Raw genomic sequence first — 22763 nt, 5'->3', positions numbered from 1 at the left:
TGGTTTAAAGTTCTTGATTCTATTCAAAAAGAACCATGTAGACCTCCTACTAAATAAAGAATATTTCCTTAAGTGGAGAAGGAAGAATTAACAACAACTTGGTGTAAGTTAAATTCATATGTATTTTCAAGGAAATTATTATTCTTCAAGATGATAAAAAGTTCTTATTGATAAGATTCTCCTAAAAAAATAGAGGCTAATGTTGACTGTCTTTAGCAGGTTTCTAGGGAATGGATAATCAACAAAACAGACTGTTATTGGACAGAGCTTTTTTTTGTTTTAATCTTTTCTCAATGAAATTTGGGTGGAACCAAGAGATCCCAAATGATAGATATTAGAAATAGCTTATTAAACTAAAAGAAAGACTCTAAGAGGTAACTGTCTGGAATGAAAAATAACTATATGGTGATGGTTGGGAAGAATGATTTTTTCATGTAGTTTTGTACAGCTCTTACTAAGTTCAATATCTGAAAAGTAATTATCTGAAATTTTCTTATACTTAATTTGAATTGAAATTGATAAAAAGAAACTGAGTCATTAAAAATTCTCTGTGGTCTCCTGTTCTGAGATATTTGGGATTAATTAGTTGCCAAGAATGGGAAAATATGACTTCCTAGACAGTGGACCTAAAGATTTTAATTATCGTGAAGACTGAATGCTAAAAACAGTCTGGCTAGAAGGTAACTAAATTGAAATTACAAAGCCATCACCCAGAAATGTGAAAATATCTAACTAAATATATGAGTATGTCAAAGTATGGCTCATTTTGACCTAAGATACATATAGAGTGCCCTATTAGTACTGCTAGATGATTTTCTGAAAAAAAAAAATTACTTTGAAGTGTCTCATTAGAACTTTTCCAGTATGGAATGGGGGTAACCTGCTGGGATCTCTAGGGTTATACCAACAGAGCCAATATTTTGGTTCTATACCAAAATGGAAAATCTTTGTTGAAAATCTTCCTCAGAGACTGAAAATCTGTCATCCAAATACCAACCTAACTGAGAGATACTTGTAATCACAGAGTTGGACAAGTCAATAATTCTTTGGGTCACAGAAATAAAACATGAAGAAATAAAGATTCTCATTGTTGGCATGGATGGTTAGCCTGCTTTTAAGATGATTATAAAATTTTGGAAGTACTAGAAAATATTCTTCACAGATAGGACTGTTTTAGTTTTCTCAGATGTAAATTAGTCATAGCTTTCTGTCATGAGAACCACAAAGAAATGGAAATATGGGAAGCTTATGCCTTCCTCTGAAACTAAAATGAGTTCTATTGCTTGGTTTCCCCCTGAAACTTCAAGGCTTTTCTCAGAGTAGCTTCTAGTCTAACTACAGAAGTCAGCCTAAAGTGGAATAATGAGAGCTGGGGATTTATAGGATTTTGTGTTTGTGAAATCAATTATCATTCATAGACAAAACTTTAAATGAGGACTTCTTAACCAAAAATCTTTAAACTTTTTTTTCAAAAAAGATATACTTTGATAGGCATGTTTCAATATGATTGATTTACTTTGTGATATTGTATATTTTATTTTGTGCATTTAAAAGCAGGATTTGGAGAAGGGGTCCAAAAAGTTTCACCAGAATTCCAAGAGTCTCTAACACAAAAGAGGTTAAGAAGTGTGTGTGTGTGTGTGTGTGTGTGTGTGTATGCATTCAAAAAGACATTTTTTTGACCTCTTGTTGCTTGTAAATTGCTACCACCCCTCCAGTAGCAGACAGTAACCAAAACATTTGAGTCATTTGTTCCATATAAACACTTTAGTCTAGTCTCCACCTACAGCTGTAGAGTTGTTCACTTGTCATTCTGGCAGTATCTTCTTTTAAAAAAAAATCATTTTTTTTTAGTTTAATGCCTTCTGCCAACAATATAATCTTGATTAAACTGACAACTTAAAAAAAGTATAAGACTAAGTGTTCCTCTGCATTTGAGTAGTGAATCACCTCCAGATTAATCACCAATCTCTGTACCCCCCCACCCATCTTACCCTACCCCAAAAGAAGGATCTATATTAAACCTCTTTAAAATTAAAGAGTAAAAGTGGTTTAAATATATAGCAGCTTGTGTTCCCACCCACAGTGTTGTTAGTAAAGATAGAAGGATATTGAAAAAATGTGAGGCAATAAACACCAACTGTTCATGAAGAGAATAGGTCCTGGCATTTATATTTTCATTTATATTAAAAGGTTGTGACATTCAGATTGAGCTGTATTTAAATTTGAAACTAATTTAATTTTAAAAATAGCATTTTTGTTCTCCAAACACAAAAAAGAATCAGGAAAATTGTGTCAATGTACATTACAGTGCAACATTTATTCTTTTTTTAAAGTTAGGATCAAGATCTTTCATTGATGAAATTTAACTAACCATGAGATCATTTTGGTTTTCTATTCAACTGTCCCTAATTGGAAAAGGACTCTCTATAAGAACAACAAGCTCTTCTGCCACACACTCAAATGACTGCATTCATTTTTAACTCTCAAATTATTTGTATGTTTCAAAACCATTTATCACCTACTAGCATGACATATCCTTAAAGGAAGAGATTAGGGTTCTGTTTAAAAAAAATATTGGGGGCGAGGAAATAGTGTTGATATGTCAAAGATGGACTATTACACATTCTCCTGAGTCTGGGAAAACAGAATTGGAAGCAATACATGGGAGTTGCAGAGACAGTTTTTGGCTTAATTTCATGAAAATTAAAGTTGTCCAAAAGTGAAATGGATTGAGCTAGTAAATTGTCCACTACTGGCAGTTTTCAGGTAGATCCCTTCTTGTTAGAAATATTGTAGCGGGGATTCCAAATCAGTTTTATTTTAGATCAGCACACTTCTTTGCTAACCCAAGTACTCTGTCAGTCTATGAAATGTGAATTTAAAAATAACTATTCTAATTTATCATAGATTTTGTAAACCTATTGAAGTTAGGGTGATAAATCTGGGTTTGCAAAGACTAAATCAGCAGAGTACAAAATCTGACAAGTTCTGTCATCCTAGAAAATCTTTAGCTATGGTCCTGACAATGAGTGATTATGATTTCCTAGTATCAGTCAGCTAAATATAAAGAGGCTCATCACCTTGTTCACTTGGCAATTAATTCAATGACCACTGCAACCTTAAAACAAACAAACAAAAATAGCACTTAACAAGCTATGATAAATCAGATTGACTAAATGTTTTGATATTACCTAACTCAACCACAGTCAAAGATAAATGGTGGGAGAGTAACTTCCCTACTCTGACTTTATTGGATCAAGCATAGAAAGGTAACTTAGCTATTAGAATAATAATGAAATAATGAAAGACAAAAGACAAAAGAGTTTTAAGTTGTTTCTAATCGCATAAGTAGCAAGTACAGTGCCAAAATTTTAATCATTGTATAGTAGGAAGAATATCTTAATCTCTGTCCTTTACGCAAGTTAGACTAGTCTCTCCTTAAAAGGAATTGAAACTGTCCTCATGCTTTTTGGGCTCAAGAGACTATAAGTTTAGACTATTGGCATCATTTTCTGGCTATACTTATGTCAAAAAAAGATCTGTCAGTTTCTTATGTAGCCTCATGTGTATTACAGCAGTTATTCAAGAAAGAGAAATATAAGATGGAAAATGGGTATATAGGAGCATAATGTCTCAGGGAAAAATTGCAAATATTCAAGGAATTGTGACTTTCAAGTCAGGGAACTGAGAAAGAAATTGAATCATTCATGAATGGCAGAAAGAGGTTACTATGACAAAAGAAATTTTCAGTATTTAGAATATTTCATGTTCTCCTGAGTGCAAAATAGTCACAAGAAGTTCTAGGGTGGTTTCATATTTGGTTGATGGATCTCAATAGGTAACTAAGGCAAGGGATCTTTGCTCAACTGGAAATATCCTAATTGCCTATCCTTGTTGACTATCTTCTTCTTATAGCTAAATAAATATTTTTTATTAATTGTTGAATGACCTAAGATTTTATCATTTTTATCCAATATAAAGCCTAAACTACCAAGTAGTCTCTGATCTGAGCCAGGATCAGCCCCAAATCTGTTTGTCTGTGTTCTGCTTTCCATATAATATATTGCTTCTACTTCAGGCATGATTTCAGAAGTGCTTTTTTATGCATAGTGTAGATAGGTGACAATACATATGCTGCCTTGAACAAAGATGAGATTTGTTTAATGTCATTATCCAAATGGTCAGGTTAATGTAGTAAAAGAGTCCCAAAAGTTGAAAAGAGAAACTGGAATTAGAAAATAAGGTGGACTAGGTATAATGAGAGCTATTTCTACTACTGAGAAAATACTATAAAAGGTCGTATGCTCTTTCCATCTATTCCCACATGAATCAAATATATGCTTTCTGGTATAAATAGGCTTCATCTGAAATTTCATAATAATAATATCCAAGTATCTGCCTCAATTCTTTATATAGGAAATAAATATTTAAGGGGTTTTGCTAGTGAAAGAGGTTTTCCTACTGAAATGGTATGTCAAGTGTTTTCTTTTTAATAACAGTATTTTATTTTTAAAATTTATTTATTTTTAATTTTCAATATACTTTTCCACAAGATTTTGAGATCTTAATTTTCTCCCCATCTCACCCCTCCCTCTCACCCTAAGGCAGCATGCATTCAGATTACCCCTTTCCCCAATCTGTCCTAAATTTTGTCAACCCCCTATCCCTCTTTCTCCTATTCCTTTCCTCTATTTTCCTATAGGGAAAAGTAGATTTCTACATTCCATTGCCTGCATATCTTATTCCCACTTGCAGGTAAAAAACAATTTTTAACATTAGTTTTTAAAACTTTGAGTTTCCCAGTTCTGGGAGCCAAGATGGTGAAGTGATTGGTAATTGCTATCTCCCTCCCCTTGTTGACCTTAACAAGCCCAGACAATATCTCCCCAGGAAAACTCTGGAACAGTGGTAGCAGCAGAAAGGGTAAACAGTCTCTTATTCTGTGAGGCTAGGAAGGTCACAAAGAGGAATCCCTCTTGTAGTGGCTGAAGGGGAAAGTGCAGGACTAGAGCTGTCCCAGGAAGCCCCACCTCAGCCAGCCTGGAGAGGATCCTGAGCCCCACGGATGTGAAGCCCGAAACCACCAACACCAGGACACCAGACATGTCTCAGCACTCCAGGGGGATCAAGAAGACATTAGCTCAGAAAGAATCACCAACCACTGAGCTTGACTATACTCCAGCTTAGCAGAGGAGTCCTCCTGTAGCCAGATCACCCCTCTCTCCCACACTTAACAAGCTAACTCCAGGATAACTGAGGGGAAACCCTCACCTGACCTCTGCTTTCCAAAACCAGCCAGGTCAGCATCAGGTAAGCTACAAGATTTTTACTTTCTAGCTGAAAGAACCAGAGGCCACAACACACAAAGCATCAAGTTTTAGGTACAAGAACTGTGGGACAGAGACCCCTGTGCCCCAGATGCAGAGATTTACTTTAAAAGCCAGGGAGAGGGTGATTATCAAGAGTGAGAATCAAAGCAGAAAAGAAAAGACCATAGAATCTATCTATGGTGAAAAAGACCAAAACACAAACACTAAAGAAATCAGTACTGAGACTGTACTCCCATTCGAAACTTCAGAAGGGTATATGAACTGATCTGAAGCACAAAGAGCCTTCCTGGAAGAATTCAGGGAGGATTTTGAAAGTCAAATTAGAGAAATAAAAGAAAAACTGAACATTAACTTGAAAAATATGAAAAAAAAACACAGAAGAACTTAAAGGACAATTGGACAAATGGAAAAGGAAGTACAAAAACAAACTGGAGAAAATAACTCCTTAAAAGGAACAATTGGACAGATGGAAAAGGAGATGGAAAATTAACTGATGAAATCAATCTGATAAAAATTAGAATCTGGCAAGTAGAGGCTAATGAATCTATGAGACATCAAGCATCAGTCAAACAGAAACTAAAGAATGAAAAGATAGAGGAAAATGTAAAATATCTAACAGGAAAAACAACTGACCTGGAAAGTAGATGCAGAACAGAAAATCTAAGGTTAATTGGTCAACCAGAAAACCATGATGAAAAAAGGAACCTGGAAAATATCATCCAAGAAATCATCAAGGAAAATTGTCTAGAAGTCCTAGATTCAGAGGGCAAAATAGTCATCAAAAGAATCCACCGCTCACCTCCTGAAAGGGATCCTAAACAAAAACACCAAAGAACATCTCTGCCAAATTCCAGAAATATCAAGTGAAGGAGAAAATACTGTAGCCAACTGAAAAGACACAATTCAAATATCAAGCAGCTACAGTCAGGATCACACAGGACCTTGTAGCTTCTACATTAAAAAATCAAGGAATTAGAATATGATATTCCAAAGGCAAAGGAACAGGGACTACAACCAAGGATAAATTACACAGCAAAGTTGAGCATAATATTTCAGGCAAGGAGATGGATATTCGATGAAATAAGAGATTTCCAGTCCTTCCTCATGAAAAGGCCAGAACTCAATAGAAAATTTGATCTTCAAATGCAGGTCTCAAGTAAGACATAAAAAGATAAACAGGTGAAAAACAAAAAACAAAAAACAAATTTGTTACTCAACGTGGGAAAACTGTTTACATCCCTATAAGTGAAGATGATATTTGTAATCTTGAGAATTGTATGTTTATTATGATATGTAAAAGGGATGTACATAGATAGAGGGAGTGAGTATAAATTAAATGTTGTAATGATTACAAACATGTTTTAAGGGTGCGAAGGGATTGTAATGGGAGATGTGAAAAAGAGGAGGCAGAAAAAAACTAAATTCCATCGTAGGAAGAGGCACAAAAATATATTACAGTAGAGGGAAAGAGGAGAGGGAGATGAGCATTGTTTGAGAGGTACTCTCATCTGATTGGTTCCAAGGAGGGAACAACAACTTTGGTTAAGTGTATAAGTGCAAACTAGTTCCACAGGCAGTAGGAGGGGAAGGGAGAAAGAAAAGGTAGGGGAGGCTAAAAAGAAGAGAAGAAGTAGGAAGGAAAAGGGGATTTAAAGGGAGGAGGGCTGAAAGAAGAGAGGGAAGACTGAGGGAAGCAGTGGTCCAAAATTAAAACTCTATTATGGAGGGGAAGGGAGAAGGAGAATTAAAAGAATAAATGGAGGGGAAAGGAGATGAAGGGAAAGACACAGATAGTAATCATAACTATGAATGTGAACAGGATGAACTCTCCCATAAAACAGAGATGGATTGCAGAATGGATTAAAAACCATAGTCCAACAATATGTTGTTTACAAGAAACACATCTGAAACAAGGGCATAAACTTGGGGTAAAGCTAAAAAGTTGGTGCAGAATATTTTGTTCTTCAACTGATGTAAAAAAGCATGAGAAGCAATCCTAATCTCAGATAAAGCAAAACCAGAAATAGATCTAATCAAAAGAGATAAGGAAGGAACCTATATCCTGCTAAAAGACACCATAAACAAGGAAGCAATTTCATTACTAAACATATGTGCTGCAAGAGGTATAGCATCCAAATTCTTAGCAGAGAAGTTAAGGGAGTCAGAGGAAGAAATAGACAGGAAAGCTATACTAGTGTGGGGCCTCAATCTCTCTCTCTCTCTCTGAACTTGATAAATCTAACCTCAAAATAAACAAGAAAGAAGTTAAGGAAGTGAATAAAATTCTAGATAAGGTAGATATGATAGATCTCTGGAGAAAATTGAATGGGGATAAAAAGGAATATAACTTTTGCTCAGTGGTACATGGCAAATATACAAAAATTGACCATATACTAGGCCATTAAAACCTCACAATCCAGTGAACAAATCTTCAATGAACTCCCTAGGAAAATATTTCCAGAGACAGATGGATTTACAAGTGAATTCTATCAAACATTTAAAGAACAGTTAATTCCAATAAACTATCTGGAAAAATTGCCTCATAATGAGTTCTACCTAATTCTTTTTATGATACAAATATGGTTCTGATGAGGAAGAGCCGAAAGGCAGAAAGAAAGTCATTTAATTCCCCCTACCATCTGTGGGCAGAGAACTCTGGAAACAGTTGCATCGCCACTGCCCCAGAGCTGGGGCCAGGATTGTATTGCTTTCCCACTTATGCCCAATAGAGCTTTGCTACTGAAAATCTAAGCTGTCTTAGGCATTTGTGGGTTGAGAAGTATGAAAACTGCCATAGCTGCTAGTGATTCTATCCCCTGAGGCCTGCTCAAGGTTTTCTGGATCCTGGTCTATGTTGACATGTTTTATGCTAGACTGCCATCCACTCTGATGACCTTCTAGGTTGTCTTGGACTAGAAATTTGTTTCACTCTGTCATTTTGTGAGTTATGCTGATCTAAAATTTGTGCAGAGCCATTTTGCAGGTATTTGGAGGGTTTGGGGGAGAGCTCAAGAGAGTCCCTGCTTTTCCTCTACCATCTATGTTAAGTTTAAATGGAGTTAGTATATGCCCCAAGATCCAGCATATCAGGACAAATCTAAACAAGGAAGCAGTTAAGACTGCTGATCCAGATTTTTAGACTAGAGTTGACAGAGATCAAGATCTGGGAGAAGTAGAAACAGCAAAGAGAAAACAAGATCAGCCATGGAGGAGAGTAGATTCAGGTTGCTAAGCCAATCAGAATCAGCAAGAGGGGACAAGCACTGAAGTTTTGGTAGACAGGATACATCCAGAGTAGAGATGTGACCCGTTATCAGAAAGAAGAGTATGTGGTGCCTTCTTTGTTATCTATGGCTTTCTAGGCAACTACTGTGTACTCATTCCACCTACTTCCACATAGAGATCTAACATGTTATTTTTTTGTGGGATATTTTTCTAGTGGACCTAAATAAAAAGATACATTTCATCATAAGGAAAATATACATAATCATAGCTCTTGTCTCATACATGCTGGCTTAGACCTAAATGAATAATAAATACTGCATTAATAAACAAGTCATAACTTTATCCATCCTGTGAGTATGCTTTTCTTTGGGACCATGGAAGGTAAAGAAAAACTTTCAGGTTTCTGAAGTGCCATGTGTAATCATGGAAGGGGTCATTCATCAAACAAATATAAAGATCACAACAAGTGCAAATAGTTCAGGATGAGAAGAGAGGATTCTTTTAAATAAACTATAAGGTCAAAATAGTAAGTACAAATTCTTAAAATAAAATAAGCTTCCCCATCTCCAATCTCCAAAAGTAGAAATAGAGAAAACAAATGAAACTTTTCAACACAGAAGAGGTTTTTATTCATTTTAATGACTTGACTTGATAGAGTGAGATGGGTTATGGAGCGTTCTGATTCATCCATGAGAATGACTAAAATAACAAATCAATGTTGCATTATTTTTCTGTTTTATAGACCCTGTCTTTAATCCAACAGTCAACAACTACTTATTGAGTGATGCAGGAGGAAAATATAGATCCTGCCTTCATGGATAACGCTAACTAGGGAGAAAGACATACAGAGACAATAGTAAACAGTATGAAACAAAATGTAGTTCAGAGTTCTACCTGAATGTCCTACTATTGACATACTACTCTCAAAATATCAAAAATAAAATCATCATTAGCATAAACAATCCCTTATTCTAAACCTTCCTAGTTTTCTTGAAGGTACCACCATTTTCCCCATTCACTTTAGAGCAAGAACTTTGTCATTCCAGAATTTGTCTTTTCATTGACAAGTTCTGGCAGTTTTATCTAAACATCATCTCTTATATCTTTTCTTATTATTCCTCATGTGACCATCATCAGAGTTTAGGACTTTACCTAATTCTCACCTAATTTTTTTTTTTTTTTTTAGCATTCTGCTGAAATAGATCACCATTCAAATGTTCTTCTCCACTCCCACCCCTTCTAGTCTCTCCCTTCTATACACCATCTTTCACCCATTGGCTGAAAGTACCTTGGCAATCATCACCTCTGATCGTACAATTTATTGTCTCTAATCAAAAACAATGTGTTGTTCTCTATTGCTGTTAAGGGAAAAAAACATATAAGCTCCTTAGACTGGCATTTAAAGTCTTCCATAATCAACCTATTTTTCCACCCTTATTTCCTTTTATATATATTTATGCCAAACAAGACTATGTTTAGCTATTCCATGAATTTGACATTTCATCTTCAGCCTCAGAGTGTATGTGTATAAGCCATTACCAGTGCATAGAATGAAGGACCTAGAATGTTTATCATTAGAAATTAGCATGATTTTATTGACAGTAAATTACAATTCTTGTTTGAGAAAGCTTACTATATTGGGGTTCATGAGGATGCTATAGATAAGCAGTCTATCTTGATGTTAACACAGCATTTGGCAAAGTCTGCCATGATAACCTTATGAAAAAGATAGAAAAACAATGTAGGTTGGATGCAAGTATGTATGCTTTATCAAAGAGTAACTGAGAAAAGAGTGGATTGTGATCCAGAAGTCCATAAGTCAATTGAAAAATGATGGCCCCTCCACTCTAAGCCAAAGAAATCTGGGGTAATAGACCAAGGAAAAGCAGAAATTCTAGCTATAGTCCACTAGGATCCAAGAGAGAATTATTAGTATAATCTATATCCTGAAATACTGACAGCAGAGTCCCTGCCTTAGGTATAAACAAATAACAGCTTGATTAAAGTAGGAGGAACACAACAAGGAAAGACAGGGAGATAGCCTAAATCAATTTCTAGGGAAGCTAACCAAATTGCGCATCTGACTCATAGCAAGAAGACCATTGATTGACGGGATTATCCACTTGGATGAGATATCCAGTTGTATCAAAGGCACATCACTACACCACTCTGTTGCACTCCCTTCCCCTTCATATTCAATGTGCCACAGCTGTGTTAGGAGTTAGATGTAACAATACAGTCAGGTGAATTTATAAATAGTTGAAAGACTTTATTCAAAACATATTGATTAAATAATTCAGTTCAAGGTGAAAGGAAATCCTTAGAGGAATGGCATAGATCGGCACAGAGTAAAACCTCAGTCTTCTTCTATTCAAAAATACTATCAATGTTTTGAATAAAAACACAAATGGCATGCTTTATTTAATTTGCTGATGACATAAAGCTGGGAGGGAGAGCTAATAAAGTGGACAACAAAGGCATTATAAAAATTATCTTGACTAGTGAAAATAATAAGCTAAATCTAGCAGTTTACATTTGTAAGGAATATCTAAAGTTTGACATTTCAGGTTTAAAAACATTAAGAGTCTACATAAAGGATGAGGGATATTTCAATAGGCAATGATCAATGGAAAAACCTAAGTGTTTAAGCAAGTTCAATATGAGAAGGCAGCATAGCACAGCATTGCAGCCAAATGCTGCATTCAGAAAACTTGAGGCAGCTCTCTCTCTCCGTCTGTCTCTGTCTCTCTGTCTCTGTTTCTGTCTCTCTCTCTCTATATATATATACATACATGTACATATATGTGCACACATACATGCACATACATGCATACATATATACAGGCATATATACACACATATATGCATATGCATATATATGTATATGTATATGTGTGTATATACATATATATGTATGTAAAATGTTCTTTCTTAAGTATTATATCCAGAAGAAGAGAGCACAGTGTTTCCAGCTCTGGAAAATACATTCCAAGATATATTAAAAGACTGGAATGCATCTAGGAAGGGGTGACCAGGATGATGAAGTGACTGGAGGACCATGCTTTTTGAGGTGTTAGGGCCTGGGAAAGGCAAAGCTCAGATTCAATTATATTTTTGATTCAAATCTCAGATAGGGGATTGGACCAAATGACTGCTGAGTTAATTCAATCTTCAGGTTTTTGATGACACCGTAATTCCAAATGAACAAACCACTAGATAAGCTAAACCACAGTTTAGCTTTGCAACCAGTGAATCTCTATTTCATGATATGGCTTAAGTTTAAGAATTGTCTTTGTTTCAGAATATTTCTTTGAGGTTTTAAAGGGATTGGGATTTCACAAAATTCTATTTTTTTCTTTTTTTAGTAACTATTACTCTTTGATTTACTTATAGCACTCTTGCTAACAGAATGGTGATTTAGATGGAAAAACCTACTTTCTCTTCACATAATAAAGCATTGTTATGCTTTGATTAAGACTAACTGTGTGTATGTATGTGGTTGTGTGTGCATGTACCCGTGTGGGTGATTGAACACAGAACTTTAGAAATATATTAGATTTCCATTGGCATTTTATTATTTCCCAGATCATCAGAAAAATCTTTGTTTATACATTTGCGGAGAGAAGAAAAGGCAGAAGGGTGTTAGTAAAGCCTTAGGACTTAAAAATGAAGTTCTGTGAATACTTATTAAAAACTATCCTATGAAGTGACATTATTAAGAGCAGTCAATCATAATGATGTTAGAGATGACTCAGAGATCAAGGACAGTAGAACTAGAAGAAACTGAACAATTTGTTAGGCTACCCAGGAAGTTAGATATCGTAAAAGAAACAACATCATATTTGTCAACAAATGCACTGACTGTCATCATTACGCATCTAGCTATCAATTTTTCTTCCTTTCCACTCTCTAGATAGAAAGCTCAGGTACAATAATTGCATGTACTTGAAACCAGATCATCTGAATGAAAGTGAAATAAGGCAAAAACAAATGTCAATGGAATCATGAAATGTTTAGAATTCTGTCCAATGGAAGGGTAAGGAGGTGAATTCAATTCCAGGAGAGACTTGTTGAGCTTAATGAAATGACACAAAGACACACAAACAAGGCCCTAGTTATTATTTCACAAATTATTCCTCAATATTCATTCAGGGTAACCAATCACTTCAATATCTCTATCACAGGCCATTCACTTACAGTATCAATATGCCTGACTTAGCCTCCTGTCACTATCCCATTTGCTTTTAAACCCCATTATTTGAAATTGCCAATTTCATTCAGCAACTCCAACTCTTTTCGTATTTGATGTCACATACTTTACATTTTCATGCTTTTCAGATGGCTTTTCAAAGGCTGTGCTCACCTTTTTCCATTCCTTGGCAGTGCTTTTATTTCTTTGGACTAGTCTTCTAGGTAATGACTGATCTGTTATGGAAAAGTAAATTGAATGGTAGTTGATACTTAGCTTCTCTGTCTTAACTGTCTTTAGTCTTGACAGTTCCTTGATAACTGCCTCTTTAAACAGTCATCTAATGATGAAAAACACTATGCCACAATCATCCTCAGTGTCTATGTGGGATAGGGAAGGGATAAACCAAGGAGGAAGAAGAAGGAGCTGAAACTCCATTCCTACCAATATTTCCCTAGGCTATTCATTTCACTGCACATTCATACTAGCTTACTTACATCTGTAGTTGGGGGAGAGGAAAAGAAGGGTGAACAATTAACATTCGTCAATGGAATAATAGTAAAAAGTTCTAGATTCTAGTCTTTATTCTGCTTTCCAGTCATGTGTGAGCTTTGATGAGATATTTAATTTCTCTAAGCCTCCATCACCATGTTTCTAGAATGGCTAGACAAAGATTAATTGTTTTCTTTGCCCAAGTTTCTATGGATATTTAATGGTAGGGGGAGGTGTAAAACCCATATCTCATGATCCCCAGTCTAATGTTGCCTATAATTACCAAAGAGCCTTCTCAGAACCAATAATCTTTGGAATATGAAAACTGACATCATTATAGCTTAAAAGAGTTAATGCACTTCTTAAAAAAAATCTCTTTTGAAAGAAACCTTTGAGAACAAGGAGAATTGGGTTTAACATTTAACCCAAGCTTACATAAAACATTTTGGACACATTTAAAGTGTTTCTAACCTGTTAGAATGTACTACTGGCAAACACCGGTTACTATTTTATTCGCTTTGCAGCACACCAGACACACAGGAGTACTAAATAGTGAATAATTCATTTAAACTCTAGCCACATTGGCTTATTTTCTATTGGGTTTTTCTTCAGTGGAAAATGTGGTGTGACCTTTTCAAGATTTTGCCAATCAATCGTGATTTTATTACTCAGTTGACAGCTACACAGAAAATCAATGCAGTTTTGGAGTGTCCTTCATAACTGCATATTTGTAGTATTTGACTTAATTATTTACCAAAAGACAAAAATCATTCCCCTTCACCAACATGATATAAAGAAACTGAAATCCTTCTGTTAATTTAGGGGAAAAACAAACTTCTGTAACACAGTTTCTTTGGAGTATTGGTACTTTAAAAGCGGAAGGAGTGAGAAAAATGTCATTATGGAATTGAGTTTCTGAGTGATGAGACTAGAAAAATATATCATAGCATGTTGAGATGGAAAGGTCCTCAGAAGTCAGAGTTCAATTCCTTCAATTTGCCAATGAAGACTCAGGACAGAAAGGTGACTTTGACCAAGGTCACACAGAAACTTAGTGAAATGTCAAATATTGTAACCCAGGTCTCCTGATCCACACTCACATGATCTTTCCTCTATATTTCTTACCACATCTATACATTTACATCTCTACAATTAGGCTCAGTTGGTTTCAAACACCTACATATGATCATCAAGGTCAATTTTATTAGCACATTTCCCCACTTTGGAGGTAGAGCATCACTTTACATCTGGAATTCTGATTCAGCGTACACCCTGACTCATAGGATTATAATCATAGTACTTGTCCCCAAAACAAAGACTGGAATATTTTTAAAAGTTAAAAACAGCAACATCAGTGGGGGTAAAAGGAAAAAGAATAAACAAATTACCATCTTTCTTGTGAGATGCACAGACTGAAAAGCAAAACTAAGTCATTGTACAAATGTCATAGTGGTAAAGGACAGAAGGGCTTTGCTTCAGAGTTTGTATTTGCAGGTTCCAAAAATGAATCAAATTTATGTTATCATATTTTATCCCCTTATTACCATGAGGTGGAAAAACAGCAGGATGATATGGATTGAGGGAAGGTCTTGGAGTCAGGACAGCCTAGATTTAAATCCTACATCAGAAACATGCTAACTCTGTGGCACTGGCCATGATATGTTAATTATTTTGTCCTCCTGGAATCTAACTCTAAGACAAAATGTCACAAAAAGTTGTTCTTCTGTATCTTTTTCAAAAATATAATTAATCTTTAGTTTATAACATTCACTTCCATAACATTTTGAGTTTTAAATTTTCTCCTCCTCCCTTTCTTTCCCCTCCCCAAGATGGGGTGCAATGTGACATAGGCTGTATTTATACATTCATATTAATCATTTCCACATTAGTCATGATGTAAAGAAGAATGTGAATTAATAGAAGGATGCATGAGAAAGAAGAAACAAAATAAAACAACAAAAGAAAAGGAGAAGAAATAGTTGCCTTCCAACTGGATCCAAAGTTCTTTCTCTAGATGTGGATAGCATTTTTCATCATGAGTCTTTTGGAGTTGTCTTAGATCTTTCTATCACTGAGAAGAGCTAAGCCCTTCAAAATCAGTCATCTCATAATGTGGCTGCTACTGTGTACAATGTTCTCCTGGTTCTGCTGATTTCATTCAGCATCAGTTCATATAAGTCTTTCCAGGTTTTTCTAAAGTTCACCTGCTCATCATTTTTTTATAGCATAATAATATTCCAGTTCATTCATATGCTACAACTTGTTTAGCCACTCACTAATTGATGGATATCCCCTCAATTTCCAATTCTTTGTGACCATGAAAAAAGTTGCTTTAAATATTTTTGTACATGTGGGGCCTTTCCCTGTTTTTTTGATGTCTTTGATATACAGACCTAGAAATGCTATTGGTTGGTCAAAAAGTATGCACAATTTTATAGTCCTTTGGACGTAGTTCCAACTACTTTCTAGAATGGTTGAATCATTTCACAACTCCACCAACAATGCATTAGTGCTTGGATTTTCCCACATCTTCAACATTTATCATTTTCCTGTTGTGTCATGTTAGCCAATCTGATAGGTATGATGTGGAACCTCAGATTTTAATGTGTTTTGATATGCTTCTCTCTAATCAATAGCAATTTAGAACATTTTCTTAATGTGACTATAGGTCACTTAAATTTCTTCTTCTGAAAACTGCCTGTTCATCATTTATCAATTGAGGAATGACTTGTATTCTTATAAATTAAACTCATTTCTCTCTATATTTTAGAAATGAAGCCATTATAAAAGACATTAACTGTTAAAATTGTTTCTCAGATTCCTGATTCCCTTCTAATCTTGGTTGTATTGGCTTTGTGAAAAAACTTTTCAATTTATTGAAATCAAAATGATCTATTTCGCATTTCACAATTTCAAAATTCGTAAACATTCTCTTGCTTGGCCATAAATTCTTGCCTTATCCATATATCTAACAAGAAAACTAGTACTTGCTCTCCTAGTTTGCTTATAGGCTTTATATCTAAATCATGTACCCATTTTGACTTTGTCTTGGTATAGGGTTTAACCTGTCAGTCTATGCCTAGTTTCTGCCATAATATTTTCCAGTTTCCCCAGTAGTTTTTGTTAAATAATGAGTTCTTATTCCAGAAGCTGAAGTCTTTGGAATCATCAGTTAGTGGATTACAATAGTCATTGTCTGTTGTATCTTGTACACCTAACCTCTTCCACTGATTCACCATTCTATTTCTTAGCCAGTACAAAGTAGTTTTGATGATTTGTTTTTTATAATACAATTTAAAATCTGGTATGACTAGACCACCTTCCCTTCAGTTTCTTTTTATTGATTCCCTTGATATTATGGAACTTTTATTCTTTCAGATCAATTTTGTTATTTTTTCTAGTTTAATAAAATAATTTTTTGATAGTTTGATTGGTATGGTACTGAATAAGTCAATTAATTCAGGTAGAATTGTCATTTTTATTATATTAACCTGGCCTCCCCATGAATGAATGACATTTTCTAATTATTTATATCTGACATTATTTGTGTTAAAAGTGTTTTGTAATTGTATTCATTTAGATCTTGGGTTTGTTTTGGCAGGTAGACTCCGAAGTATTTTATACTGTCTACAGTGATTTTAAATGGGACTTCTCTTTCTGTCTCTTGCTACTGGACTTTGTTAGTAATATATAGAAATGCTGGTGATTTATGTGGTTTTATTTTACATCCTGCAATTTTGCTAAATTTGTTTATTATTTCAAGTAGTTTTTTTCTATTTGATTCTCTAGAATTCTCTAAGCATACCATCACATTGCTTTCAAAGAATGATAGCTTTATTTCTTCTTTGTCTGTTCTAATTCTTTCAATTTCTAAGAGTAAGGTTCAAATAATTGTCATCTCTCTCTCTTCTTTCCCTCTACTATAGTAGGTTTTTGTGCCTTTTCATGTGATGTAATTTACCCTTGTCTGCCTCCTTTCCTCTTCTCCCAGTACAATACCTTTTCACCATCTAATTAGATTTTTTATCATCATATCAAATATACCCATGCCCTCTATATATACCATTTAAAAATGGCATAATAACAGTCCAGTTCTCAAGAGTTATGAATGCCATATTCTCTTGTAGGGATGTAAATAGTTTGCCCTTATTAATAATATATTGTTGTTGTCATTTTTATTTCCTAGCTACCTTTAATGCTTCTCTTGTGTCTTGTATTTGAAGATTCAATTTTCTTTTGAGCCCTGGTCTTTTCATCAGCAAGGTTTAGAAGCTCTCTATTTCATTGACTGTCCACTCCTCCCCTGAAAGGTCCTGCATAATTCTGACTCTCATTCCATGATATTTAAATTGCTTCTTTCTGGCTTCTTGCAGTATTTTCTCTTTGATCTGGTAATTTTGGAATTTGACTAAAATATTACTTGGCTTTTTCAATTTAGCATATCTTTCAGGAGGTGATCTATAGAATCTTTCAATGACTATTTTACCTCAGGATAATTTTCCTTGATTATTTACTAAAAGATGCTGTCCAAGCTCCTTTTTACATGATGGTTTTCAGGTAGACTAATAATTTTTAAATTGTTAGTCCTGGGTCTATTTTCCAATGAGGTATTCTACATTTTCTCCAGTTTTTTTCATTAATTTGTCTCTGTTTGACTGATTCTTTTTATCTCAAAGAGTCATTGACTTCCACTTGGATAATTCTAATATTCACTGTTTTCTTCTATTTGATTTTGTACCAGCTTTCCCATTTGGATCATTTTACTTTTTAAGGAGTTTTTCTCTTCAGTAAGGTTTTTCATTTGGCCAATTCTACCATTTTAAGGAGTTGTTTTCTTCACTGAACTTTTCTCCCATTAGATCATTTGCATTTTCTAATGGTTTGTTTTCTTCAGTGTGCTTTTTTTTTATTTAGCCAATTGGATTTTTTTAATGAGTTGCCTTCTACAGTTAATTTTGCCCTTCCTTTCCCAAGTTATTGACTCTTGCATATACCTTATTTCTTTTCCCAATTTTTATTCTACCCAGATAAGCTAACTTAAGGAAATAACTCCTTAAAAATAAAAAATTGGACAAATGGAAAAGGAGGTACAAAAGCTAATTGAAGAAAGAAATTCTTTAAAAAATTTGAATTGTGCATGTAGAAGCTAATGACTATATGAGGCATCAAGAATCAGTCAAACTAAATAAAAAGAATGACAAAACTTGAAGAAAATGTAAAATACCTCATTGGAAAAGCAACTGTCCTGGTAAATAGTTACAGGAGAGATAATTTAAGAATGATTAGGCTAAAGGAAAGGCATGATGAAAAAAAAAAAAAGCCTGAACAGTATCTTTCAAGAAATCATCAAGGAAAACTGCCCCAAAGTCCTAGAACCAGAGGGCAAAATAGTCATCAAAAGAATCTACTGATCACATCCTGAAAGAGATCCTAAATTGAAAATGTCCAGGGATATTGTATCCAAATTGCAGAAATATTATATCAAGGAGAAAATACTGGAAGTAGCCAGAATAAAACAATGCAAATATCATGAAACTACAGTCAGGATCATGCAGCACCTTGCAGCTTCTACATTAAAATAATGGAGGGATTGGCGTATGATATTCCATAAGGCAAGGGAGTTCAGATTACAACCAAGGATCAACTACACAGCAAAATTGGGCATAATCATTCAGGCAAGGACATGGACATTAAGTGAATAGGGGACTTCCAAACTTTCCTGATGAAAAGACCAGAGTTCATTGGAAAATGTGATCTTTGAATACAAGACTCAAGAGAGGTCTAAAAAGGTAAACAGGTAAGAAAAAAACCTTGTTATTCAATAAGGGCAAACTGTTTACATCTCTACATGGGAAGAGCATATTCATAATTCTTGAGAACTGTGTATTAAGATATTTAAAAAGATATATAGGAGGGAATAACATACTTAGGAACAGAAATCTAACTTGTCCTACAGGCAGTAGGAGTGGAAGGGGAAAGTGGGTAGACTGAGGGAGATGCTGGCCATAGAAGGGAGGGAAGATTGACCAAGATGGTGGTCAAAACCAATTTTCCTTCTGTATCTCTTATTTGCCTTTAAAATTCTTCTTGAGCTTCTCCAAGAGGCTTTTTGGGATTGAGACTATTCATATTACCCTTTGAGGATTCAGATGTGGTATTATTGATAATGATGTCCTCTTCTGAATTTATGACATGGTTTTCCCTGCCTCCATAATAAGAATCTATTGTCATTCTCCATTTTTGCTTTTGGCTAATGGTATTTGCCTATTTCCTAATTTTTAAAGCTGAGGTCCTCTCCTGAAGCTTAAGGGGCACTGACTCAAACTTGTTGTGGATTTGGGCACTGGCTTTGTGTGCTGGGGCCTCAGGTGCTAACAGATGGAAACTATAGGGGTGTAATGACAAAGTGGGATCTTTTGCTGTTTTTGTTTTAGCGTAATCAAGTGCCTCTGATTGAATCAACCAAGAGTCTTTATTAGGAGCAAAATACAGAAACAAAAAAAATTTTAACTAGAAACAGTACATGTATCTGTATTGTTAATGTGATTAAAGATCTTCTCTCCCCACCCCCTCATTAATGGGCCTGGGAAGATTTGTGGGAAAGTCCATTCCTTTTGTTAATGAAGTACTGGCTCTCAAGGACTTTGATGCCCTCTGGCTCTAGAAAAAGTACAAATACTCTGAGGGTGAGGTTTTACTTCACAGCTTACTGACTGGAATATTTTGTTTGACCAGAAGAGACTCTGGGAAGCTGCTAAAGAGCCCCCGGGTTTTGAAAACTCAGATGTTTGTTCTTCCCTTTCTGTAACTATGCATTTATGGTCAGGCAGTTGCATCTGATCTGTGACATATGCATATCATATTATATATTCATATTACATATATATCATATTACATATGATATATGATCTGATTTGTGATATATGCATTCATTATGGTCAGATAGTTGGATATATCCGTTGATTTGTGATATATGTATTGATTATGATCAGACAATTGGAAGCCATGTCTGTTGATCTTTGATTTCTCAGTATTTTTTCTGAAGTTCAGGGTGCTGAAATTTTCCCAGAACTGGGTGAACAATACATGTGCTTGATTAAAGGAGTGATATATATGCTTGATTAAAGGAGATTTTTAACCCCTCAAAAATTGCCTTTCCTGTTATAAATACAGATCTAAGAAACCTGTGATAGCAGGCCCCCCTGTGTATGTCAGGATGCTTACTGATACAAGGGGTCTGGAAATCTACCTGGTGCTGAGCTGGGGTCAATAACACTGGAGCTCATAGGGTAGGGTGTGGGTAGTCTGGCCCTTGGGAGATTCCTCCTCACCAGAGCTTTGCACTCAAATGTTCCACTGCTAGAGAATATCTGTCAACTCAAATCTGTGAGTCCTGGAGTTGTGCTTTCTGAAGTTGTGCTGAAGTACTGGGAGACTTGGCTGTAAGAGAACCCTGGGGCATGTGGTGGTTTTCAGAGCTGTTGTCTATTGGTCTATTGGTTCTCCTGTATTTGCTGAAGCTCTGGGGACAGGGACGAGGGGTGGTTCTGGTGTTGGAGCTTACATGCTCCACCACCCTAGGTCTCAGGATCTCCCCCTGGTTTGCAGAGGTAGAGCATGTCCCTGGCTTTCTAGGATGCTTTGTGTCATGTACTGATCTCTCTCCTCTAGAGTAAGAATGGCCTTTCCCATTAATCCCCCATACTTCTTGGGCTACAAGACTGCTGCATCCAGTCTTTCTGGTGACTTAGCTCTTCAGGGGTTTTCCTGGGTCAAAATTTTCTGGCCTTTCAAAGGTCAGTAAGGGAGGGTGAGAGAGACTTCATACTCTGACATCATAGTTCACAGAAATTGCTTTCCCCTCTCCATCTGTATCTTTAGAAGGTATTTCAACTGGAGAGCTTGCTTCAACATTAAAATTACAAGTCTTTCTTGACTTCTTCCTGTCAGTCAATTAAAATACATAGAAATTTGAGAAATAATACAGTCATCATTACACAAATTTGACAGATAAGAAAATTGAGAGGATAGAATGACACCTGCCCATAGTCTAATAATTAATAAATGACAAGAACAGAATTTGAACTCATTTTTTTTCCTTTTCCATGACACATTTTCACTATACAAAGCTGCATAAATGAATACACAATAATCTATCAAGGCTTTTTGGTTTTGGTTTTGTTGGTGGTGGTTTGTTGTTGTCGTTGTTGTTGCTGTTTGGCAAGGTAAGGTAAATATGTCAAACTCAAATTGAAACAGTATGTAATCAGCATGTAACCATTCCTGTGGATATTGAATTAGTTTTAAAATGTAATGTTATATATGTTTTATTTTGTTTTTAAATAAAAGAGGTTGAAAATAGCAAATTTGCCATAATTCATGAAGTAAGGAAAGTACAGTTGGATGTTGGGGGTGAAGACTCAAGCAGGAGAACCTTTAATACACTTAACTCAAGGGTATAATTATTTTGTGAAAAAAAGATTGAAACACAAAAGAATTTGAGAATAACCCTCACTCTCATGCAAATGAAAGAGTGGAACTCAAAAAGATGAACTGATATTATAATATGATATTCCAAAAAATAATAGGCAAAGACTTAAAATAATTTACTGCGTGAGAAAAAAAATTGTAGTCCTTTCAGAGAAATTTTTTTGTGGACTTTTAAGGATTACTGAGTTGAAACAAACATCAGAAACAAAAGAAATCGAGAAAGGCAAATATATTTGAGCATTTCTTAGGGTCTAAATGATGAGGGTTTTATATTCCTAATATAAGAAAAATAACAAGTGCCTCTTCAGAAATTTAAAGGTCTTTAAGGAGAGAGGGAGCTAAAGCAAAGGAAAGAGTATGGGGGCCACTAGGGATAAAATGAGGAAGTAGTGTGAAGAATGAGCCTAAAAAGAAGGCAGCTCATTATCTTACTGTTATCTGAATCAGGTAAACAAAACTTAGACACTCAGAAAAGCTTATATACATACACACTTCCTCAAGCATTAAGAATTTGGTGCAGAAATACATTAAATTTGACAAGGAAATGGAAAGCAGAAGCTAAAGGGTAGAGGAGTGTGGGAGGGAGAATAGGAGGAGAAAGGGAACAGTAAATAAAAATATCTCATCCTTGTAAGGTTCCCCTTAAAAGAGGATATTAAATAGAGATCAAAATGTAAAAGAAGAATAGACAAGAGTCTGAATGAGGCAAGGAGAGGGCACAGAAATGAAAACAATTTTCTTAAATTATAGATTATTAGCATTATTACCATAGATTATATAATTTCTTTGCCTTCTTCATTCTTTGGAAAGAGGGAGTAGGAGAGAAAGGAAAAAAAATTTGAAAGAAATATACAATTAACAGATCATAAGAGTTTATAAGATAAACTCAAATAAAATGGTGCAGGGAAGCTGAATGGATTAGAAAGAAAAATTCAGCAATATATTGTTCATAAGAACCACTCCAAATTTAGTCACAGTTTTAATTTGAGAAGATAGAGCAAAATTTATAATACTTTAAATAAGCTGAAAACACT

The sequence above is a fragment of the Notamacropus eugenii genome, chromosome 6 (genome assembly GCF_028372415.1).
Source record: "Notamacropus eugenii isolate mMacEug1 chromosome 6, mMacEug1.pri_v2, whole genome shotgun sequence".
Classification (NCBI taxonomy): Eukaryota; Metazoa; Chordata; class Mammalia; order Diprotodontia; family Macropodidae; genus Notamacropus; species Notamacropus eugenii.
This window is presented reverse-complemented; position numbering follows the sequence as displayed.